Genomic DNA, 25,898 nt, shown 5'->3' on the forward strand with positions numbered 1-25,898 from the left:
ATTTACTGCCCAGGACAGTAAAGGAACTGTGGCACTGAGCAATGTGGTTTAGTGGCCATAGTGGTGATGAGTTGCTGGTTGGATGCGATGACCTTAGTGGCCTTTTCCAACCTCCACAGCACAACTCCAGTTTACAACATCTTCTTCAGATTACTGCTAGGATGGGAAGAGAAGCAATCAGGAAACTTAGCTTGGGAGATCTCAAGCCAAACCCACTATTTATAGTGAAGATGAACCCTGTCTAGAATCAACAGCTGAGGAGGACCCCGCTCTATTTTTATATCTGCCCCTTTCACAGCTAATTTCACCCCCAAATCCTCCCACACACTGAATGAGGGGTTGGGGATGGATGAGGCCAGCATGGAACAGATGTTCAACTAATTTGCTTCCACATGTCATTAAATATTTCACATGTAGGAAAAGGATAAAAGCAAGAAGATTAAATATGGATGTCCTAAGTCTAATTAACATCCCTGCTGGTAAGCTGGGTGTGTTTTATCTTTAAAACAGAGTGACACCAGCTTCCTTTGTAACATGGTTGAATCCCAGGGGAAAGCCATCAGAAATAACACATTGATGTTATTAAGAATTGTTTATTATTACTGTTACTAAGCTTGGGTAAATCCACTCATTATAAGACCAACACAACTTTTGTGAATGAGTTAAAGTCTTTTTTAAGGTCTTGAATAAGACTTTGAGTATAAAAAGTTGGATATGGGTGAGATGCTCTTAAGGAATTTTGACAAGTGCATTTGATCAACCCCCCCCCCAGAAATAATGCAAAATAAAAATCAATGCATCAAACTGTCATCACTGTGAAATGCTCATGCCTCAAACTTTCCAGTTCAGTAAGGTTATAAAATATTAAGGCTTTTTATACATTTAGAAGTGTGAGCTAAAACATAATTATAACATGAAAATGGTACAAAATAAAGAAAACTTATGTTTTATAAGCTCACCATGCTGGAAAATTTGAGGCACAATAATCTTCTCTACAGCAGTCTCCATACTACGGTTCCAAGTTCCTCACACCTTGTAATATAATTAAGCATCCTCCTGAATGCTTTGTCACACTTGAATTTCACAGACTATCATCAGAAACAGCCAACCAGGCTTCAATCCCCACAGCCATCTGAATACTTGGTGGCTTGGAAATCAATTTGTTCTGAGAGCAAATATGAGAAGCGAGCCCTAGGGGTAGCTTTGGCTCTGCAAACCAACTGCATACTGAGGAAGAGAGAGAAAGGCACAAAAATATTTTCTTCCCAGATGCAAATGTGCAGGCAGGTGCCAAAGACTTCTAACTACATGACTTTGTATTTGGCCCAGTGACAAAATAAACCCCTGGGTAGGAAGATACAGTAGTTCTAAGCAATAGGTTAGGTTTCAATTTAAGCAAGGCCTAAATAAGTTCTTTATCAGAGGGAGCAGCATTAATATATATTTTTAATAAAACGTTGGCCCTGAGGTCATGCGTCTGAGCTGTTTTCTTTTTCTTATGTTCTAACAGTGCTTTCAGATGTTCATATCCTGCAGCTGCAGTTCCTGTGTAAGCATGGCTCACGTTGCCAAACCTGTGGCAAACGGATATTAGCACCTAATGGCTGCTTGTTGCAAATGGGCTATTCTTTGGCACAAAAACCTGTGCATCTCTGAACATCTGGGCTGAAGAGAGCAATGAAGTAAATCAAACTGAATCAGCCTCATGGTTCACTCTGTGACTGGTCCCCTGGTAATTACTGGGGATTAGTAACGTGGTAGACACTCCTCGGCTCAGTGGTCGGCTGATTGATTGCAAGAGGTATGCATGTCAAAACTGCCCTAGTTATGAGTGTAAAGACCATAAAGGAAGAGGAAGCTCAGAAGATGGAGCATAGGACAGATAATTCTGCACCGTAAGGGCACCCCTATCCCCCCTCCTTGTTTTTCTTTCTTCCTTATTCCGCAGGAAGAATTACCTAAGCTGAACACAGTTGCATCTCATGATGCACGGTCATAATCAAGCCTTCAATTCTCAGGGACCGCCTTGGTGCTGATGCTGACCTGGGAACAACAGATGAAAGGCAGAAAAAGACAGGAAGGGCACGCTGTCCTGCTCAGATGAGGTAAAGGCTGATGGTTTCAGCAAGGAACATGCTGGCTGGAGCATGTCCCAACCCTGGTTCCCAGCTGAAACTGTGTACAGACTTTTTCCATGTCACTTCTCTACAAGATTTGCTTTCCCTCGTAAGGAGATTGTCAAAGAAGAACCACAATGGGCTTCCCTAGGACCCAACTTCTACACTGGCCATTTCCCTTCTTAATTCAGCTGAGCCAGGAGGGTTCTTATACTTTTAGACCCTCTCTATTGCATCTCTTGGACACCTCCCAGAGAGTGTAGATGCAGGGCTGCTGACCCAACTGCAAGTGCCTGGGCCAGATTGGGTGGATCATGAAAATTCAGGATGGATAAAAATAACCTGTAGCATATCCAGGGCTGACTCTTAAGTGTTAGGGAGGGCAATGAGGAATGATACTCAGATTTTGGAAAACTGAGTGGAACATTCTAGCTCTTTTCAAAATATACAGTGGAAATAGCTGGGCTCAGGGAAAAGGACTATAGCCAGGGCAACAGGAGAAACAGCAGCAAGTCCTAGTGCTGGTAGTGCTACAGAAGTTGAGAGCTGACTCAGAAAGCAAACTTCTTTCAAGCTGCCAATCGTCACGTCCTCGCCTGGCCTCTATTAATGCATTTCACCAGTGCACTGAAAGCCAAGTCCCCAGCTATGGGTCAAGCCAAAGAGAATAAGCTCAAACAAGGGGCAACCAGCAAAAGAAAAGTTCTCCAGACACTTACTGTGGGCCAGAGGTGAGGTGATGTGTGATTGTTATTGCAGGCTGGGAGGTGCGGTGTGCTTGGCAAGCTGCTGTTTCCATCTGCTCGCATAGGCTGGATGGAGGAAGGCAGAGGCAATTTCAGTCAGGTCATTGCCTCTAGCAAGCCAATGGATAGGAGGACAGTCTCTCCTGGGTAGCAACCATGCATAAAAGGAGAAATAAATTCAGCACTCGTCCAGTGAGAACGCCTTGTTCTGCAGTGTGGGCATCACCATGGGCTGACTCCAGAAAGAACTGGTGATGATGCTATTAATGAAGTGAGCACTGACTCTTCTCCATATTCACAGTTCACTTTTAGTACTTTTACTACTTGTGATCATCGGGCAGAAAATCATAAATAAAACCTGCTTAACACGATGGTCATTTTTCAAGCAGGAAGTGACACTGGTTGACACCCAGCTATTAATTTGACATGGGGTAGTAAAATCATTTGATCCTCCTGGCAGAATTTTATAGGAATTAAGCAGCCTTAAGATTTATGGCCGACATAGTGCTTTCATGGTAAAGCCTGGTATAGAAAAAAGAGGAACATCATTTCTTTTTGCAAAGGGATTTTTTTGCTCATGGAAACAGTCACTCAGGAAACACTTGCCTTCCTATAAACTTCTTTTCCCCATCCCCAAGTTACAAAATTTCTCCCAAATTACTAGCAGCACAAAAAAAAATCTTGAAAGAGGCATAGAGAAAGGGATGATTTTTAGGTTTGTGAACCTAACTCCCAGAAACAAAGCATATGCTACAGCCAGAGTGATGGTAGTCACAGTTCAAGTCTCAAGGGTTGGCTTTTAAACCAGCTGTCAGATGAAAGACTAGATGGTCATGGAAGCACCACGATGAACACCTTTAACTAGAGTGAAAGTAGGACTAGAGAGGTTGTAAGCTGCTCATCATAGCCATATTATGCCCAACTCCAAGCTCAATCACAGCTCCCACCACAGGCAATAGAGGTCAGAGGCAACGAGCACCAGCAGACTACAAGCACTTGGACATCAACTGAAGACCAGCAGGAGACTCTCACTGTGCTCCAACCCTTGATCATGTCATCCCTGCACTGTACTGCAAAGCTTGGTTCACACACACACACACACACACACACACACACACACACACAATATCACTTCAGTTAAATGAATATTCAACACGCACTGGGACTCTCTCCCCACTACAAGTCTGCAGCTCACACTTTGGTTGTGGGCATATTAGAATAACAAATAGAGTTGTGAGCATGAGGGGACGCACAGAGAGGAACTCTGCCAAGTAGAAATTGTGCACATTTTTCCTTGCATCAGGCTCCTGACCCAGATGGCAGCAGAGCAGGGTTGCACTATCTCTCACCTTCCCACTGGCCACTGCTGTGCAATTTTCCCTCCAATCAGGGGGGAAAAAAATGGAGGGTGGGTGGAAGCACGTGGAGATCCTTATCACACTGCAGTCAGTAACACCACATCAACCAACATGCCTGATGTATTATACCACCTCGTGAGATGAGCCAAGAGACCCAAGCTTGTGCTTGCAGCCTCCGCCAACTCGCAGCCAGCATCACCTCTCACGTGGAAGCCAGCTCCCTGCACACTGCATTGCTCAAGCACTCAGCTTTCATGCCCATTTTCCCAGAACTGTTTGAAATACAAGAGGAAAGTCTTCTGAGCACCCAGGCTGATATGAGTGAAACCTGGATGCTCATATAGCTTGTCTCAACCAAAGCACCGAGAGTCAGCAGATGAGGGATGGTGCTAGATTAGGAGCACCTGAAAAGGACAAGCTGTTGGAAGGAGCAACAGACTCCATTTTGATTCTTTCAGCTCCCCGCAGAATCATTAAGGTTGGAAAAAAATGACCAATATCATCAAGTCAAACCCCAACCCACCCCACCATGCCCACTAGCCATGTCTCCCAGTGTCACATCTCCATGGTCTTTGAACACCAAGACAGAATGCGACTCCCCCACTCACTGGACAGTTTGTTCCAATACATTATGGAACTTATTACTGCTCCTGTGATTTTTATTTGTCTTTTTTTTTTTTTTTTTTTAAAAAAAAAGACCCAACCTCAACATCCCTCACACTGACCTAGAACCCTTACCATCAGGCCCCACCGCCAGAGAGGCACAACTGTGAGCTGCCTTTACCAAAACCAGTATCCAAGCTGGCATACAACAGTGACACCACTAACAAGGTGAGAGCAGACAATGACACCACTAACAAGGTGAGAGCAGACAATGTTATGGGTATGGCTGTGCATTACTGAGCTCAGGTGGCTTCTGGCTTATATCCCAGCACTCTGAGCAGTGTGGAGCCAGTCCTGACCCACAGACAGAGCCAAAAGGCCATTGCTGCTCTCCTGCCTGCATTGCCTCCAGTACACTTCACAGCCTCAGCTGGAATTCCTGCATGCACCAACCTGCAGTGAGAGGGCCCTGCACCAATGAGATTTATGTGCTCAACAGCAGGAGATTTTGGGGAGCAGATGTAGCGAGAGAGGTGACGCAGGGTCATGTTGGAAATACACAGCAGAGGCAAGTTAGCCTAGTCAAACTAAGCTCTCAATAGCAAAACCACCACACCATCTTTTCTCTTGAAGAGATTTTCCATGCCCTAACAAGCCTGGTGAAGGACTTAAAGACATCTGTGTTCTCTTGAGTGAGCAAGGACCTCATGATTTGGGAGAATGCCATGGAAAAAAAAGATGTCCAAGAGTTATGAAAATAAAAGTATTTATCTTCATTGTTAGAAAAAGAGACTGAGCCTTTTATTTCTCTCTCTTGGAGGATTAAGCTCACAGATTTACAAAGAACTGGTTGATTACCAAAATAAATACATCACCATGCCAATTTATAGGACACAAATGTAGGAAACCCATCCAACCAAATCAGGCAAAGTGTAATTCATGTGAGAGCCCTCAGCATGTGCAAAGGGCACAGTGCATGTAGAATAAAGTACATAGGAAAAACATGCTAGAAACCTCTATCTGCAGGAACAATTCCCAGTGCAGCATACAATGGAGCTATAAAATAAATGGCTTGGCTCTCCACTGGAAGCAAAGCCCAACTGTTCTCAATGAGAAGGAGGATCATGTATCTTTATAATGAGAATTCAGTCATTTTTAAATGTTGGCTTTGCTCATATCACCACCAAATCTGTCTGCAGAGCTGACAGGCTGCAGACTTCATTTGGATTTCTAACTGTGATTATGTATGGCAGTGATGGATACCCTAGGGTTTTCAGGAGTTTAGGGGCTGGCTTTTGTTTTTCAGTTGTTCAGTGCTTGGAATCAAGGGGGATGCTGGGGTCATTGTCCAATGAGGCCTGGAGAGCTCTAGCCTCACCTTGATAGTTCTGATAACACAAAGAGATGAAAGCAGGCTCTGAACAAGTTCTTCATACTGGCAAAGCTGCCCCTTCTGCAATGAAACCCTGCAGAGCTTCTACTTCCAGTGCTGGGTGAGGTGGAGCAGAGCACATGCACTGAGGCTGAGCACATCACTGCCCAATGAAGCATAAGCACCATCCCGTGCAGCAAAGGTGATCTGCAGAGCACAAGAACATCTGCTTGCTTAGTTCAAAACCCACAGCCACGTTAATGGCCAGGAACTCATTTAGGAGGCAACGGGAACCTCCCTGCATTTGCAACATGAAGCATTTGGTGAACAAACCTAGGTAGTAGCCTGATCTAGGGCACTGTTGTACTGGTTCAAGTTTGGGCACGCACTGAACAGAAGTTAAATACATCCAAGTCAGTGAACTGATGGCATCCATCTGGTCAGAAGCACATTCTTCACAAGTGGATGAAGAGCAGATCAAGGAGCTGCCAAGAACAGACATGCCCAGCTGAGCCAGCCTGGAAAGCTGGGTCACAGCAGACAGCATCTGCTCTGTGTTTCATAGCACCAAATGGTCCCAGCACAACAGCTCTGTACAGGGGCTGCAATTCATAGGGTTCACCAGTCCTGGAGGCTTAGGGAAGTGATATCAACAGCTAACACTGCTCATCCAATCCTTTGCCCTACATCCAACTTAGCTGGAGTCTTGCTTATCCCTGACCATTCAGTCCTGCCCTGTTCCTTTCTTCAGATGGTCAGGTGTCTAAGTGTCCTGCTCCTGCATTTTGAAGTATTTCTATGTATTTATATTTACACAGAAGCAATGAGACCAGCCCCTCTGTCCAGCCACGCTGCTTTGCTTCTGCTGCTTGCTCACCCTGCTGGTGCAGATGACTAGCAGCACTCTTTCAGGATTTCCCTGTGAGCAAGCATGCCCTCTGCCCTTGGGGCAGCATCTCTAACTATCAAGAATACATACTGAGAACAAAAGCACCAGCAGCACAGTGCAGAGAGGGATGGCCCCCAGGCCCTCTCCCTTTCCAAGAGAAAGGAACAAGTCAGCATGGAAAGGCCAAGACAAAAACTACTACCTAGTCTCCAGACAGCAGAAAGGCAGATCAAAGGACATGATTTAGGGAACACGGTGAGGATGGGTAGACTAAATGATCTTGGAGGTCTGCTCCAACCTTAATGACTGAAGATTCTTCAGCCATCACCATGGTCCTTGCAGCAAAGGGAATTCTCTTCTTCATGCATATATGTAAGAGGACATGTACTTCAGAATCCCTGAATCTACTTCCCATCCCTGCCACAGATACCATTCTGATGCTGCACTGATAGGAAATTCCCAAAAGCACGTCAGTAGCACTAGTTGTCACACACCTATATTGCTTTTGCTGTCCCAGCTCAGCAGTCTGCTTTGGTTTCACATGTGACATAGATTAGCTGCAAATGTTTTACAATGTGCAGCACCAAGCCACACAGGCTCCCAACCCTCCCAGCAGCATGCCAGCCCCTCTAGCCCTGAGCTCATCCCAGCTCAGGGCATCTGCACACAGACCTCAAGGCTGAAATGAGAAGAGCTGTCCCATTTGATGGTTTCAGAGAAGTCTAAGTCTCCATGCAGTGTGAGCTGTGAAATATATGAACTCCCAAGCTTTACATGAGCCTTGCTCTTCTGTGCAATATCATATGGCTTTCAGATTCGTCTGCCCTGTCCACCTTTCCCATGTGTTTCTGATAATTGCTTGCAGATGGAGGGTTTTCTCATTTGCCCTCAGAAGAGACCTGCTGTTGTTCCCTCTTCTTAGATGAGGCTAGGGCCATACACATCATTTTTATTGGTGCATTTTATTGCCCCTACTTCTTTACAGCACATGCCACCAGTCTCCCTAGCCCTCTACGTTCCCTTCCAGGCTGCTGTTTGCCATTGCCTCTCTGTTAGGTCTCCTCATTCCCCATGTTCATTCCTCAGCTGAAACGTTACAGGGGCCCCCCAATTAAGAGAATGCCTTATAAATCTCTCTGCATCCAAATCAGATCCAGAGCCTGGCTGGGGAGACGAATCTGGAGACAGCGGGTGGATCTGGCATTCCTCACTCTGCAGACATGCTCAAGCACCACCCTGCTCCACGCGCTGCCTGGGTGAGACCCGGGCTCACGCATCCCATGGTTGTTTCAAGAGGTGGGGAGACCTGAACACCACCCTCTTCGGCTCCCAAAAGCATCCTTACATAGATCAGAGTTCCAAAACAGGGTGCTGATCCTATGGTATCTCATCCTCGGCTTCCCACCAGGACATGTAGCTCTTGAGGTCTCCTACAGTTGGGCAAGTGGGCAGTAATCTTGTTCCCAAGCAGCCTGGTATTTCAGCATCGTATCAGAGAGGCAGCCAGGAGACCCTCAAACCAAGGGTGCAAGCTGCATTTAGACGTCCTTCTGTCAGGGCTCTGCTCTCAAAGCTCCCCAGAACTGCCCAAAAGCCAGGACAGAGGTTCTTCCTACAAAGCCCCACCTGGATGCAGCTCATTGCCCAGTTCCATGCTTGTGCCCACCCTCAGCACCCAGGCCCTGGAGGAAGCACCTCAGAGCTCTCCCTGGATTAGGGCTCGTGGGTCAACCTGTGCTCTTTCAGTTGATGCCACGTGGGCAGGGTGGAGATACTAACTCATGACTTACGCATTGCTTTGCCCAAATTGCGTGTCAAAAGCAGTAGGTCAGAACACAGCCCTCAAGTCTCAAAGTAACACCAGCTCCCTCAGTAAAAACCTGTGCAGCTTGGAGACACAACAATTCAAAAAGCACGATGGATAATAGTGGCTTGAGAAGAAAACACCCTAAATCACCATGTTATTTTGTCCATGCTTGCCCACAGTCCTGACTTTTGATCAATACTGTGCCTGCCCCAGGACTTAAGCTCAGCCTCCAGTCTCTGCATTATAGTTGCACACAATAATTTCCTCAGTACACACATTGCTGGAAACACGGTGCCAGAATTCCCCAATACAAAATCCTTCCTTGGGTCAGTGCCCAGTGCTCTGAAAAGGCAGTCAACATCTGGAAGCAGTGATACTGCACATCTGTGAGACCCTCACAATTGCAGGATGGAGGGAGAACCACCTATATAATTAAATCCTAAATAGAAGGATGCTAAATGCACGCACCTTCCCTAACAAGCTAATGCTTGAACTATCACGCAACCCATATACAATGCTGCTTGCAGTAAACAGACCTTGGGATAGAAGTAGATGGGAATTTCACCTGCACATCTCCCTTTTCCGTCATTCAGGTTCTCCTACTAATCAAGTCCTGATTTCCCAGCACAGGGGTCAGATTTAGCAGAACCAAAGAAAGGAACTGCACAGCCCTTTCTGTTACATCCCCATCACATTTCCCAGCCCACACCATGGCAGAGGGGCTCTGCTCACATCCCACATGGCAGCTCCAGCCTGGCCACATCATCACACTCATATACGTGCATCACTTCACATGCATGAGAAATCCCATTGGAATCAGAGAGGCCAATGGTGTGCTTGATGCTAAATGTTTGTTGCACTGTGGTTTCAGGAATCAGGAACAGGGGTTTCAGCAAGTCAATAAAAGCCAACGGTGTCTGAGTCAAGGAGAATGTAATGGATCCGCGTTAGCTGCTGTTCAGTCCCTGCTGTATTTGTGTACTGACACCTCCTGCTTGGCTTGAGGAGTATGAGAATTCAAAGAGGCATTACTTAAATATGTTTTTCTACTCTGTTTACATTCTTTATGCAGAATTCTCCCCTTGAGAGACAAGATAAAGAAGCACGATCAACCCAGCCTCTGCAGGAGCTTGGAGAAACATTTTGCTGAACAGAAAGAACATCTAGACCAACAAACACCAGTACCAGAAGCTACCTGTACAAGTTAGAAGAGCCATCCTTCTAAACATAATAGGCACATTACAGACAGATAACAATTTGCACAAATAACACATGTAAGCATAACCTGAAACACCAGGTAATAATAATGCATTCTGTCACTTCTCTCTTTGATCCAAGACCTAGGCTCATTCCAGATATTTTCTAAGTCAGCACAGGTAAATACTGCTGTATGTTTCCAATGACTCCAATCAAAAGCTTTATTAAAAAAAAAATAAAAAAAATAAAAAAAAATCAGAGGCTCACAGGACTGCAGTTCAGTAGCCTTCAGGAGTGCCTTTTGGAGAGCACGGGGCAATTTTTTTTCTATTTGTATTTTTTTGCTTTATCACTAGTGAATAAACCTATTATGTGGACACCCTATATCGAAATGCTGAGAGATCTGGGTTCAAAAGGAGGTTTTTGTTTTGCTGTAAATCCTATTTGTGGCTTAGGGTGCAGCCGATACGCCGTTAGCTTTTATTTCATTGATAATTCTGTGATTGTAGCTGAAACTTTGCAACTTAATGAGCTGATGTTATTACTCATACTGTGTGGCCATCTGGAACCAGTTTGGTCAGAGAGCCCAAAGCACCGAGAGCCACCTGTGATGCATTAAGTCTCAGCCCAGTACCAGCACCGTGGATTTGAGAAGCCAGGCCTGCATAAATACTAACCTGTGAGAATGTAATTGGAGAAGTGATATTTAAGAACTTACAGTTTGCCAGAAACACTCATTCTCAGGGGAACGTATGGGGAGGCTTAAAGTTTAAAGCCAAGGGGTTTTTAGTTTCAACATTGTGAATTGAGAAAACCATTGCATATGGATGTCATTGGAGTGTCCAAACCACTGGGTCTATCCAAACAGGGCGAGCTGTGCCAGCGCCTCAGAACCGCCGCTCCCTCCCAGCACCTGAGCCCCACGCTGCACATGGTCCTTGTTATTGAGGTACCATCTCCAGACACCACTCCAGAGGGGCAGAAGGAATAATGGGGTGCACGCTTTAGCATCCCAAAGAATCAAGAGAAAAAAATAATACATCACCGCGGAGGTCACAGGTAAACAATCACTAACACTCAACAGATTGAAAAGGCACAAAACAGCACCTCTGAACCTCCCACAAAATGTTCTGTTGGATGCTGTGACTAGAAACAAGCTGCTTTCAGTCCAAAAATATAAGGTGAATTGAACACAATTACCTGCAAGCCATGCCTTGAACAGACCCAGCCTCCATACCTCCTCTAAGCCCAAGCTGCTGGTAGCCATGATGTGGTAGAGGCAGTGTTTGCAGAGACCTAAATGAGCGTGGTTCCTTTCTCCTCGTTAGCCCATTGATTTACACCTGGGAGACTCTGCACAGCTTTCAGAGATGTGGGTAAAATGCCATACAATTAAATGCAGTATTCTTTTGATTTTTAAAACCCTTGGGGGCATTTCAGTCGGAATAAAAATATTGGGGATTGCCTAAATGTTACCTAAAGCCCCTGGTTAAGTTAAAGATACTGAAAACTGTGATGATTTAAGGCAGGAGGGCAAGTCCTGGAGAAGCAGAAGTGGTTCAGCCCTTGCAAGGCTTTCAGTCTGTTTTGATTCTCCTGTTTGCTCTGTACAATAGGACTTTCCAGAGCAAGTACAAAGGAATGTCCTTTCTTCCAATGTAACACAGGACAGAGAACTCAACCATTTCTCTGTATTGTTTCTCTTTGTTCAGCTATAGATGTTCCCCTTTGTGCAAACACCCCTGCACACAAGCATGCAGAAATACTTCCCCAAGAGCCAACTGTGATAAATATGACTGTTAACAACAAGAAAATGAGCTTTCTTTCAGCTGATCTCCCTCTTCCCCATCTGATCTGGCTCTTTTTTTCCACAATGTCAAAGAGGTGATGCAATCTTTGGGGCAAGAGGATTTGCTGCGGGTAACTCAGCACAGCTGACGAGGTTCACTCTGTGCTGGTTTGGCAGCCACGAGTGCACTTTGTCAACTCTTACTTTGCAGCAAGTGGCCAGTTTTTACCAGAGAGCAATTAAAAAGACAGAAACAAAACGTCTGAAGAAAAGCAGTCTGAGTCTGTCGCCCACTTTCTAGCAGCGTGGCAGCATGTGCAAAGGGTAAATCGAGGTTATATTCTCAATGAGAAACAAGGGTTAGTGAAGACTTTGCAGTAGACTCATGCAAATTACTTCTCCTAGGACTGCAAACCACAGCAGTGCAAATGCTGAGCAGGTGCAAGCAGGAAACCAAAGCCGTAAAGAAGCATATTCTGTGCTCAGCAATACCCACAATGGGGTCCAGAAGGCCAGCCAGAGTGGAGAATGTTCCTGTAAATGAATGATTAAAAAAAATAAAAATCTTGAAGAAGCATGGAATTGATGAATTTGGGAAATAAAAAATACTTCTTGCTTTTCCCCAGCTGTACTAGTAAAATGTATGGAAACCTCTTCAGAAACCCACTCTAGATGAGTGGAGAATGGCTTTATTGGAATAAGAAAGATGAAATGCCCTTTCTTTAATTCGACTCTCCCATTCCCAAACCATGGGGCCATTTTCCTTTGAGATTCAAGACCTTTTCCAAACCACAGTTAGACTTGGAGGCTGGCAGGACTTTAAGAGACCTAATGAAGACTGCTTGAACAAGAGGCCACATTTCCAAGAGGCCACAGTCCCAGTGGCTGCTGCCTAAAGCTTTTTGAAGACAGGAATGAAGCCCCAAAAGTATCCAGACCATCTCATTTACACAGGATTCTTCATCTTAGACGTACAAGAAACCATCTCTAATAGGAAACCAAACTGGCGGACTCCTACACATCACCTTCTCTGCACAACCAGTCATCACTGCTTAATGATCTCTCAGGAACACTGTGACTAATGCAGCTCTCCTCTGTCTGCGGTGGGAGTAGAGCACAGCATGTCAGGAAACACATCCTGCACCGGTGCCCATGGGGATCCTCTGCTCCCTCTAGGAAATACAGTTCTACCCAAAGATGCAGCTGGATGCACGTCATTTTGTCTCGGGGGAGAGCCTGAAATATTTCATGGGAGCATAAAAATATTTGCGCACATACAGGCATACATACATACACATACATAATCACACATGGTATTTCTGTGAAAACAACATTTTGTTCAGCATTTTACCCACTCAAAATACATTGGAAGGGCTCAGCATCATCCAAAGCAGAATGATCACATCCATCTGTCTTGTCTGGAATTAGTTTGTCTTTTATTTGTTATTTTTTTAAAGCATTTTGGTGACAGGAATGAATCTATTTCAGATAAAGGATGGAAGTACCTTTCTTTCTCTGCGTAATCCTGAAGTGCTTTGAAATTCACCAACAGTCATAAAAAAAAAGGGCCAAAGAGAATTTTTTCTGATCTGGTTTTGATATAAACGATGCAACGCAATATAAAAGAGCATTTACTGAAAGCCATGATAACAGTGAAAACGTGAAGAGGTTTGCATTTAAACCCCAAAGTGTGGTGGATATAAGAACCAGGAGTTGGGGAGAGGTCATGCATTCCTCTCGTGTAGATGCTTTCCAATCACATCCTTGCCTGGGAAATACCCCAGTCTTCTCCTTTCCCTACCCCTGAGGTCAGGCAGGGGATGCGCCATGTGCTGAGGTCTCTTGTAGGCCATGAAGGACAGGGGTTGTCCCCAGCTGTGTTGACCAAAGTCCCTAAGATCCACCACAGAACATGGGCTCAAATCCAAACTATGAAAGAGGGACTGAATTTCCATGTGGATGTGTGAGAGGAAGACCTGGTGGCTGCTTGCTTTTCTTTGTTCCGTGTCAGAATACGCTACAGTACATATCTTTCTTGTTTGCAGACATAAATCCTTTTTTGTGGGACAGCAGACGCGTATTTCTCCATGATCTTTCAGATTCCCTGCTTTTTTAATAAATTTCAGCAGATCTTTCAGTATTTTGTGGTGGGGCTTTGAGTAATTCTGAGCGTAAAACTGTCTGAGGAATTCTTCTCTGCAATACGTCTTCATGAGTTGACTTCCTGTGGACATTCTTGAGTGAGAACTCCATCAGAAATGCTAGTTACTGTTAAGTTGTGTAAAGATTAGGATGGGAGGATAAAAACCCACAAAAATTGTAAAGGCTTCACAAATGCATTCAGAGAAGTTGCTGAAAATTCCCTCGTATTTTCTGGGAAATTATTTTTCAAAAAACAAAAATCAATGTTCTACCTTTTCCCTGAAACATATTTGTGGCTTGGACTTTGCTAGAAATCTCTCTTGCCAAAGTTTCATTTGTTTTGAATGTTCATAAATCCATTTACATGGAGGCAACAGGAAAAAATGTTCTCTTCCCCTCTGACTGCTGCATGCCATTGGAAACCTGGGGCATCCACCCTGCCTTTGGGCCTCCAGATGAGTCCCACTTCCTCTCTACTCTTTATTTCAAGGTTTTTTTTTGTTCCTTTGGAACTTTCCATTTTCTCTTGACAAGTGCAATGGGCTGAGATGTCAAGAATCTGGGATGGGCATCCCACCCACAGCTCTGGTGGACATCCCACCAATGACTGCCATGGACTGACATGTCAAGAATCTGGGATGGGTGTCCCACCCATGACCCAGTGCTGGTGCCAGAACCATCGCCTTGCTGCTGATGACAGCTCCTGCACCCTGTGGATCCTCACCATGACAGCAGCAACAGAGCTCATTTCAATGGCTCTCAGCAGGTGCTCTGCCTCTTTCAGGACAGGAATGCTCAAGCACAACCTACAGCAGATGTGTTCCCAGCAAGCTCAGGTGCTGTTTGCCTCCGCTCTTTCACACAAACCATTTGGATTTGCTCTAAGAATTGCAAAAATGCCTTGCCACATCATTTCCATTTTATTCACAACCAGAGCCCAGAAGTGTGGGCACACGGGTGCTGCTCTGCAATCAGTCCCATATTTGGCTGTCAGAATAAAATTGAACCTACACTTCATGCCTACTAGGAAAGAAAAATAAGGAAACCCATCTAGATTAACTGGCTCGCACAGTGTCCCACAAGTTTTCATTCACAGCTTTTGCTGCCAGCGTTGCGCCATTACGAACTGAATGGTTCAAAGCTTTGTTTCTCCAGAGGCTTTTCCCTTCACATAAAATGTGTGTTATTGCAATGCATCCACGGGGCACTGTGCCAGCTGCCGTCAGCCATCTGCACACAGCGGAGCACGAAACTCGCTTGGATTGTGCTTAGCCAAGAGAAGGGGAAGGAAGTTCATTCATGGACCACACGGTTGTAAGTGGAGCTGCATGGGCTGCATTTGCTATGGACCCCAGGAGCATCTCAGCCTGTAACAGCCACAGCCCCAGCTCGAGCCTGTCCCACACACTGCTGTCATTCTTGATTGCTGATATAAAGCTGATAGAAGTCCCTAATGCAACAGCAACCATGTCCCACACTGCAGATCGGTCAATATTTACCCCAGTAAATATTGCTGCTCATTGATGCTATGCACTGTGCTTCCTCTACCAGTAACTCATACTCCCACTTGAAACAAATTACGTATCATTTAAAAAAACAGCATTCCACGTATACAAACACACACGTCTATGTAAATATTTAGAGAATATTTGAATCCTCAAAAACAGGACAAAGTACTGAGAGCATTAGCAATCATTCCTATTGCTTGCCAACCCCCAAGCACTGAGTTGTGGCCTTTCTCTGTTGCAAAGCAGCATTTCTTCTCGCTGCAGCCCCCTCAGCACGTCATGGGATGGGCAGCCCTGCACAGCATTGTACTCTGCTTGATGCTTGATTGGACTTTCAAAACAGCAGGTGTGCAAGATCCAACCCAGCATCAACCGGTGGGGACCAGAGGCTCCATCCAGTCAAAGAAAACAAAACTGAGCCAAAACACTCTTTCATGGCTTGCAGCTGGTCATTAAATGGCCGAAGCCCTCCCTAACCTGGGGGCTACGGGTCTTCTGCAAGCGACGGATGGGTGGGAGAGGGCGTCTCCGTGGAAGTGCTTATCAAGTGGAAGGAAGTTATAATAAAATTTACTGCAGTTCCACAAAGTACCACTGTTTGTGCGTTATTAATCACCTACACAGGTCCCCGTCGGAGGAAATGGCAGCCTTGACAGTGATTTATGCGCTATTTAGATAACCCGAGGGGAGTGCGTTACGAGCTCCGTGCCCGTGCTGTCATCCAAACGCCCAGGGTCCCCCTGGAGCTCCTCTTTCACCATCAAAGCCACCGCCTGCCTTATCAGGGCCACCGCCAAAACAGGCGCTTTCCAAACCCATCTCAGTTCCTCCCATCGCCGCGACATCAAACGGACCTCCTGCCTGCAGGCGCAGGGACAGCACTCGCCTCCATTCCAGAGAGTGGAAAATGGGGAAATGCTGCTGCTTCTCTGCAGGTCCACAGCCCATGCCACGGCATCAGGAAAAGGATTTTGCCCTCAAATCTCTCCTTCCATCCTGACTTTTTTCCCTTTCTGATAATGGAAGTTTTTTGTGTCCTTGAAAAATCCAAGTCCCTGTTTCCAGGAGAGCCGAAGGAAGCAGTGCAAGGGCTATAGTAGCAACACGCTCATCTTTGTGCCAGCAAATGGGATGTTTTTCTTGCCCCTAATCTCTTCTGTGTATTGCATTTCCTCTCTGTTTCATAAATGAACAAATTTACTGCAATCATTAGAGTTTTACTCCAAAATTAAAGGCAGGCTAATACAAAGCTAGGTATGTATTAACTTTGACTTTGCTTTTGTTAACTCAGATGTTTCTTAATCCAAACCACATTCTCTGCAAAGCCTGGTGATTTTAAGCACCTTGAAAAAAAAAATGGAGTTAACCTTCCATTAAATATCAACCTTTCTTTATCATAAACAACCCAGTCTGGATCAATGGTGTTGACATTTGCTTTCGCAAATGCAAGTGTTTGTTTCTGTCATTTTGTAAACAGAGGTAATGTCTTTGTGGCCTTTTCATTTTAGTTGACATTGAGAAAAATCAAATACAAACCGTGACCCAGAAAGCTTTGGTAGAGAGCTCATTCTTCTGGAATGGCTCCTTCCAAAACGAAGGGAGCTCTGGGAATCCAGCAGAGCCCATGGATCAGAGTGCCTGAAATTCAGAATTTTTCTTAGAAACGGTTGGACTTGGTGATTTTAAAGGTCTTTTCCAACCTCGATGACATCGTGATTCTATGAAATCCATTTGGAAAACCAGAGCCGATATCTTGGCCTCTGAAGCTCAAAATGCTGTCACATGCTGGGGGTCACACATTGGGGGGGAAAATGCCCTTGCTTCTGCCTGAGTGTTAGAAACCCTCACTGCCAACAAGCAGCAGAGCTTGGAGATGAGTGTTGGAGAGAAATAGGCTATCGTGACCTGCCAATCCCAATCCCACTTCTTCCCATTTTTCCCCACCATTCCGTGCTGGAGCTCCATTCACCCCAGCTGCTATCCCAAATGAGCATTAGGGCCGCTGCAGGAAGGGCTTGGCCGCCCAGGAGACCTGAGATGACTCCTCCAAACCAGAGCCATGGCATCTCTGTTTGCTTCAACCCAAAGCTCCCACACTGGCCACAGTGCTAAAATTAAATCACTGCTATTTAAACCAGGGAGCAAGACTTAGTTCTCAATGACCGGTTCAAGTCGTACCAGCTAAAATAAATTGATTTGTTCAGTTGTTTTCCTCAGTTTATTTTAACCCTCCTATGGGCAAGTTATGAAATGGTGGTAGCACTTTTATTTACTCAAAGTACCCATCCAGAAGGAGCAGACCACTAAAAAGCCACAACTTTATCGTGAAGCAATCGCTCTCCTCACAGAGGTGCTGGGTTCATGCTCATAACAACGGCAGGGAACGAAGAAGAGTCTAAATAAGATGAAGAGAGAGGATTCAGTAACAAACACGGCTCGCTTTTCCAAAACAGACATGCAACCGCCGCACAAAAATGCTGTCTGTGCCACACGTCTCAGCTGGACGACACGAGGAATGTCAGGAATCTCATTTCTACAGTCCTGTCTATGGGGAAAAGGCAGCCTTTAAGAAATATTCAGTGCTGCGATCCTGTAGTTATATAAATCACAGCCGACGCAGCCCAAACACAGCGACGTCGGAGCTGCAGGAAACGTGGCGAGATGTGCTCGGATCTGTTCCCATCAGCCTGTGCCTCTCACAGGACAGTTTATTTGAGGTCCTCAGCGTGCTTTAGAATCACCACAAACTCTTCAAACCCACATGCTGGAGGAAGGGGTTGATGCCTGAGTCCTTATTTCAGTGTGAAAAATGTTTAGCTCTCTTTCCTGAGCGTGCAACAAGCCTGAGCAGAGCTGTGCACTGCAATGGAGAAAATCTGTGGCAGTGATAGATTCTACCTGTCAACATCCTTGGGGACCTAAAGCTGACTTGAAGCATGTAGGCCCGATGGGCAGGTGGGGAATCTGCATATATCCCCGACACGCTGTGGTAATGCTTTTTTGGTGAAAAATGCTGACTAGCAAATGCCCATGGACCCCTTCCCTTGCTCCATCACTGGCTCTGCATGGATAACCTCTACCTCCACCTTGGTGTTAATGAACACCTGCATGCAGGGCAATGGGGCACCCCCCCTGCTGCCCTGCAGGCGGTGGCTGAACCCCAACAGAGGGCTGCAAGGAGTGACAAAGTGGACAAACGCTTCCCTGCAGCGGACAGCTGGATGGGTGACTTGAAAGCAGTTTTGCTCATGACACTCTTAGACTCTGCCTGGTGAGAGCAAAGGGTGAAGCTCCAAACACCGCTCACTAGAAAGCACATTTTTGCATTTCAAAGAGAAAAAACAATTTTACTTGCTAATAAATGACTTGTTTATTTACCCTTTCCTCCCAGAGAATGGTTTCATGGCTGCAAGTCCAGATAACTTATGCTTCTCTTTAACTCACGTGTGACTTCTAGGTCACCCATTCTGGGGAAGTGTAGTATTTCTTAGCATGGAATGGAACAAAAACAGGCTGGATCGCTGCCAGAGGGGAGGTTTGCACAGAAGACACCCAAGTGGCAGCCTGGCTGGTGGCCATGCGGAGCGGGGAGGTCGGGGCCATCCATCAGAGTGGGCCCTTTCTGGGCGAGCAGAGCTGAGTAAATAAGTAGTTAAGTTGACTGCTCCGTCCCTGGAATTGGGAAAGCCATTGGGAGTGGTGTTTGTTCGCCTTGCAGCACAGCCCAAATTGTCAGCCAGCTTGTTTTGTTTGCTAATGTAGCCTAAAAAGCAACCAGTGGGTAAAATTAATAGGTTTGAGAACACACAGTTCCTGGATAAGCTTTGAGATATGCCCAATAGTGAACCGGTTTCCCTGGACTGCTCCAAGGGTTGGGGTTCTGGTTTGTTTTCTTCCCCTTTGCTTTGTTTATAAGACAGAGCAGCTCTCATTTGTTGCGACAGGAAAACTCAGTGCTCTGTTAGAGCTGTGATTATGCCATTGCCAAGTATTTGGGATGCTGGCACTGGGCTGTTTGTTTCAGTAAGAAAAGCCTCCCTGTTCCCTTTCACAGGTGAACCCATTAAACACTTTCCAACGGGACAGTTTTCTTTGTGTCATTTTGTTGGTGATTTTTGGATGAAAACTGATCGGTGATTCAGAGCTGAAGCATCAATATTCCCTTTTTCAACAGAAAACAAAATTTGCAGATTCTTCTGGAGCTGCGGACACGGTGTGAAGAGCAGACTGCAATGCTTACAGATGCCATTTAATTAATCCTCCTTGCACCTTCGGTCTACAGAGGGTATTAACCTCAATTTACAGATCAGAAAAATGAGACAGGAGGGAAATGAGTGACAGCTGTAATGAATACACCGCTTCCCTCAGCCAAGGATTACAACTCCTGAACCCCCTGTCCCCAATTCCCTAATTAGCAAGTGGTGTAGCACTTCCAATGGGCTAGGAAGAAATAATTCCTATAAGGCAAAATATTTTCCTTCTGATGTTTGGGCTCCTGCACAATATCTTGCTACTGAAGGTGATTACGAGCTCTGCTTCTGACACTGCCACCTCTCCTGGTTTTGCTAATGACAAATTTGTCTTCAGGGAGAAAATCAGCAGCAGCAGCTCTTCCAGAACGAGGATATAAATTTGACTTAAAATTAATTCAAATCCCTTTGGTGAAGACCTAGAGATGTGCACAGCTCTAATAAGTGAAAGCCAACATTTCCCTGTTTCGTGAAGCTCAGTTCTGCAAGATGGCATTTCTCAATATGCAGCACCCTGTCACTGGGTTTTGCTGCTGTACTGTTCCAATTCAGATAGAATCACTGATTCAGTAAGGTTGGAAAGATCACTAAGATCACCTAGTCCAACCATTGGAGTGTCTCTTCAATAGCCCAAAATTCAGATTACAGTGCCACAGAGAATCCCATGCATCCATGGACACAGCCTATCTACCCATGCATCATGAATGCTTCCTGTCAGTACACTTCCAAATCTCACAAACATTTGCAGACATCATGGGTTTAACACAGTGGTTTGCATGTTTTCCAGGAGAAATACATTGTTTTGGGCTTTTTTGTTACACTGGAAAACAAACAATATTCCATAAAAATCTCTGTGCTGCACAGATGTCACATCAGATAGAAATCCTGCCTGCAGAAAGTGTTCTGTCCTTCCTGGAGTGGAATGGTTGCCATTGCTCTGACCAACGTATTTAAATATTCTCTTTCATTTGAAATACAATGGTAAAAAAAAGAAAATCAGTTTATTTTTGGTTTCAAGATTTACTTCCCCTTTGGAAAATGTTTTCTTTCCTGTAATTTCAGAACACGTTTTCTCTGATTTCAGATTTTTCCATAAATAACAAATCCGATTCCCGCTCTGCTCTGTCGCATCCATTATGCAGGATCCTCCCAGGAATGGCATGCCTCAAGGATTAAAGAGATGCAATGTTTGTAGAGAGATAAAGATTAAGTTCACTTAGTTCTTAGACCTCATGCCGGCTCTGAGCACAGGACTGAATTTCACTTTGTATGAGTTATCACAACTGAAACTGCTCTTCAGTGGAAACCACTATGCAACCATCCATTCGCAGTTGTAAAAGTCAATATATTTAAGCCTGCGGTGCATAACAATGACCCCTATGGATCCTCCAACGTTTTTCTTGGATCCGTGTAAGCCTGTTTTTAATATATTACTCATCTAAATTGTTCCTGGGACTTGATTATTTGCTGGAGTTAAAATATCCAATCTTAAAAGATTTTTAAACATGCGCATGATGAATTCCCCACTGCAATAAGCTTCATTTAGCTCAACTAAAACTGCCGTGCCATAAAAAAAATGCTTTAAAAAATCCCAAACTAACTGCTCTCCTGGTTGGTGGAAGCTCCCCAGGCAGGATTCCTCACTGATGCTAATCTCTGGTTTCAGCTGGCTCCGTTCGGTTCCTAGAAGAATAAAATCCAGTTTTCACCGAGTTGCATGTTGAGGTGGAGACAAAGGGCACAGCCATCCTTCCCCATCATCCTGGATGTTCCCCAAGGAAAAAAGCATGAGGAGCCCAGCCATCCAGGAAACAATGCTGATTTATGCTCTGGCTCTGAAGAGCGAGTCTGTGGATGGAGATGAAGTTAGAGGGAAGAAGAACTGGGCCAGAACAAAACGAAAGAGCGAAACCACGCATGGAGTTCAGCAGGTGACTTTTCTGCCTCTTCTTCCACAAAAGAGAACTGGCTCACCTTGAAGCTGAAAGGGCAACTTCGAAAGGGCAACTGGGCCTTATGTATGTGAACAACTACACAAAGACCAGCAAATGGCATTTTTTTTCCACATCCACCTCCTTCCTCCCTTTTGCACAACAGTAATGAATGCTAACAGGGTGATTCTGGTGTGTTCAGGGGGTCAGGACGATGTTCAGAGAAAGTGCCAAGCTTTTATCTCAAAAACTCAAAGTTTTGCAAGTTGCTTGCCTTTGTGACTGCAAAGTCTGGGGGGAAACACCCTAATTTATGTATCTGTGATTGATTTTTGTTGAAACTGGGAATGTCTTTATCACAGCCATACAGTCAGATTTCTGTGGTTTTGGCCACGGTCTCTCTACAGTTTCAACAACTCGATATCCAAAAGGAATAAATCTGATATGTGCATGCTTTTACAACCCCCCTGGTTTTCATTCCCCCAGGGAAAAATATCATCTGCCCTATTGCTGACTGCTTGGACTTACCCCCACGTTATCCCTCCCATCAGCATGTGATTAATCACCTCCCTCTAACAGGCACCTCTCAGGAACTCGAGACCTTTTACAAGCCTTAATTAAGCCTTGCAACATCCCTGTAAAATAGGTTGAAGCTGGGGTTAAATGATTTGCCTGAGGTGACTGAGCAAATCAGAAGCAGAGATAGAAAGAAGAAAGCAAGCTGCTGTTTCTGAAGCATGTGCGTGGCTCCCAGGATGGATGAAAGACACCAAAGGATCTTTTCATCTTTGTATCTTTAGAAGTAGGATGATACAGCTCTAGAAGTACCACCCCCTTGCTTGCAGTCATGGTGTGGGGCTTCCTCAGCTCTCTTCCACCCCACAAATTCTCCAGCTTGGGCTTCCCTCACCCATGGTCCAAGTTTTGCCACGCTAAGCTCTGCCCCACAGCTGACATCCTTTCCCCAGCCACCTCTCCCCATTTGATGCTCAGATTGAAGCCAGGACCTCAACACTTGGCACATCATTAACTCTGGAGGGTGAGTGGGGAATCAGAGCCAGGTGTGAGGCTGCTGGGTCTGGGGATGTCTCTCTCCACCTTCTGCAAAAGGAGGGGGAAATCACATGGAGGAAATCTGGTGAAGCCTTCTACAGGGGAAAAGCAGCAAAGTGAGAAATTAAAATAAAATAAATAAATGTTTTTTTTTTTTTCATGGTCTGCAAACCTCTGCCACCTCGTAGGGCTTGTTTGTTTGTTTTTTTGATGGGGTCACTTATTTTGTAGTCTCAGGAGCTGGGGATCTCAGGCAGGATGGAGAGTCTGTGTGCTCACTTCTTCCTTTCTACCAAGTTATAAAATGCAACGTGGGTTTCCAACATTTCCTTTCAACTTCCTAAGAAAAAGCTTTGCTTTGTTTTACTTAATTTGCCCCAGATATTCATGGCAGACTCCCACACTAAACAAACCAACCAACCACCCCAAACCAACGTTCTCTCAGCCGGCTTAGTGGTTTCCTCAATGACCCAGCAGTGAAAGCAGACCAGCAGGGCTGGGGAGATCTCACAAAGGTGGGCTGCACTGGGAAGAAGAAATAGCATCACCTGGGAGCAAACATCTCTTTTCCTCAGGCAGAAAGTTCCCTGCCCTTCTGTCTGCTGCTTGCACAGCTCCTTCAGGGTATTCCTAAAGATTGTCCAGGAAGATGTCATTCCTAGAAAGCTCCTCCTGTCCCACGGCCTTGCGCCTCCTCTCACAGCCCTTGCCCAACATGGCCATCCCAAAATTTATGGCCTCCTACCCTAGAGGCTGGCAGCAAGGAGCTCCAATGTCCTTGACTAACATCATCAGGTGTGATTTGTGAGCAGCACAAGCTATCACAAATTCCCCCTGCAGAAATGAGCATCTCCCTTAAGACAGACGCATCAAATCAAAGATGGCGCAGTACCTCAGGGCAGGTTCAGGTTGGACAACAGGATAAGGTTCTTCACCAAGAGGATGTTTGAGTCTCCCCAGTGTACAACCAAGGCAGTGGAGAAGGCACAGAGCTTGACAGAGTTCAAGAAGCATCTGGAAAATGCTCTCAGACATACAGTCTGATTTTTGGGTGATCACAAGTGTGGCCAGGATTTGGACTTGATTGTCCTTAAGTGTCACTTTCAACTTGGGATATTTTATGATTCTATGATTCAATTCAGTGAAGAAAGAATAGTTTGAGATCCTTGTGCAGTCCTGGGCAGTGCCTCTGCAATGGAATCAGAGCATCAGCTCCATACTGCAGACCCTGAGAGCAGCACTTGGCTGCAAGTGTGGCTGTGAGAGTGGGAGCCATGTGCCCTGGTAGTTTAATGTCTGTGTACACATACACGTAGCCTTTAACTGAGACACTGGCCAGAAATCTCTGTGCCTGAATGTGAATTTAATTAAAGCATTAACGAAACATAAAAATAAGCAAAGCCTGCAGACCCCTACTTCTGTTTGGCCTCTGTCTAATCTATTTCCTTGGAGGCCATATCAGATCTCCGGGGCTGGGGAACATCCCAAGGGCAGCTGGACAAGCAGATTCATTATTCAAGCAGGAAATAACATCCTACGTGGTGACACTCTGGGCACAAAGGACCTTTCCAGCCCAACAGCCTGGCTCAAGCCATGCCCATGGAGGTGATCCTTGCAAGTGCCAGCTGAGGGGGACAGGGGGCTGGTGACCTGATGACCCCATGTAGTTCTCACATGCCTGTCCCTACAGGCTACTCCCAGCACAGCTTGTCTCCAGGCTTGCTGTGCTCACACCACAGCCCAAACATCTGGGCGAGTGGTGTACCACACTGCTCAGGCATCTTTGCCTCAAGAGGTCCCCTGGGATCTGCATGAGAAATATTCCCTTTTTTTTTCCTCCTGGTCTTTTGCTCTGCAGTTGTATCTGCTGCCCTGCCCTGCACATGCATTGCACACAAAGCCTGGTGGCCCAGACCGTCCCTGACCAAGATCTCCAGATTCTCTGTCTGGAAGCAGTCAATGCAGAAGGTGCCAGGAAATTGTGCTAAAAATGCTACACGGTTCCTCCATAAAACATGCCATGCTTTACACTCTCCTCTAAGAATCTTCAGAGCAGTTCCTTAACGGAACCTGGTGGGCTTTTTCTGTACCTATTTCAACATCCCAATCGGCCTCAGGCAAAGGGTGGACTGTTCTCCCAGTCCTCTCTCAAGCTCCATGCTCTCAGATCTCAGTTCCTTCTGGCAGGTTTTGCAACACTTGGCAATTTTGAAACCCCAAGATAAATTTCCAGGCCCTCGTTTACAGCAAAAAGCTTGAAAACATGGATCCTAAAGCCCGGAAGATGAACAGACACAACTCTTAGCTGCAACGTTATTTCAAATCCCAACAATCTTAATTAAGCACTTGAGTTCTCAATGGGATCAAGTTATTTTCCTGCCTTTTGGAAACAGTTACAAAAATGCAAGTAGTATCAACAGTTGTCATGAAAATACAAAATGAAGAAGTGTGCAGAAAACGCTAATTAAAATGGAATCAATCTGCTGAAAGCTCCCTTGTCCAGCCTTGGCAGCTCCCAGCTTAGCATTCCATGCTGTAATGGAAGCTGAGCAGCAGCTTCCTAGGACTGAGAGTTTGGGAAATAATTTATTTCTGCCTCAGACACCCAAAGGTGCAGGTCAGTAAGTGCCTCTTACGTGGATCCAACTGCTGGGTTATGGGCAGGACCCTCACACTGCAAGGTTCCATAAATCCTTCTGCTGCTAAAACACTTGTTTTGCATCAAGCAGCCATGAAACAGTTAATCCCAATTAGTTCAAAACAGCAGATATCATTCTTTGTATTTTGGCAGTTCTCATTTCGAAGGAAAAAATATTCTTGTGTTCTTGGAGTCAGGCTGAACAATAAAATCAGATGCCAATTTTCTGGTCTAAATTAGGTGAAAGACCAGACTTTTTATCATATGTGTGTCTGTGTGTGCTGTTCCGTGGTGTGTTTGTTTTCCTTCTCCATACATTGGCTGCTGAGACTGAGGGCTGCACAGAGCATGCCACGGTGTGGCAGAGGAACATGACAGCCCCTTTCGTTTACTGAGGCTGGAAATTGAACATGGCACCAGGAAAAGGCGAGACGCTATCAATTGCAAGAGGAGATACTGCCAAAAGATAAACATAATAAAGTCGGTCATTGTCAGCAT

At 45.4% G+C, this 25,898-nt stretch overlaps 1 long non-coding RNA gene across 1 annotated transcript; it reads right to left on the reverse strand.

Moving 5' to 3' along the window:
* Positions 1-577: 577 nt before the first annotated feature.
* LOC128072528 (uncharacterized) lies at positions 578-11,373 on the reverse strand. The gene is made up of 3 exons (XR_008202328.1): positions 11,290-11,373; positions 2,837-3,006; positions 578-2,043 (listed from the first exon to the last, which is right to left on the reverse strand). It is a non-coding gene; the product is annotated as an uncharacterized LOC128072528 (long non-coding RNA).
* Positions 11,374-25,898: the final 14,525 nt, after the last annotated feature.

This window comes from Tympanuchus pallidicinctus, unplaced genomic scaffold (assembly GCF_026119805.1).
Source record: "Tympanuchus pallidicinctus isolate F22 unplaced genomic scaffold, pur_lepc_1.0 scaffold7, whole genome shotgun sequence".
Lineage (NCBI taxonomy): Eukaryota > Metazoa > Chordata > Aves > Galliformes > Phasianidae > Tympanuchus > Tympanuchus pallidicinctus.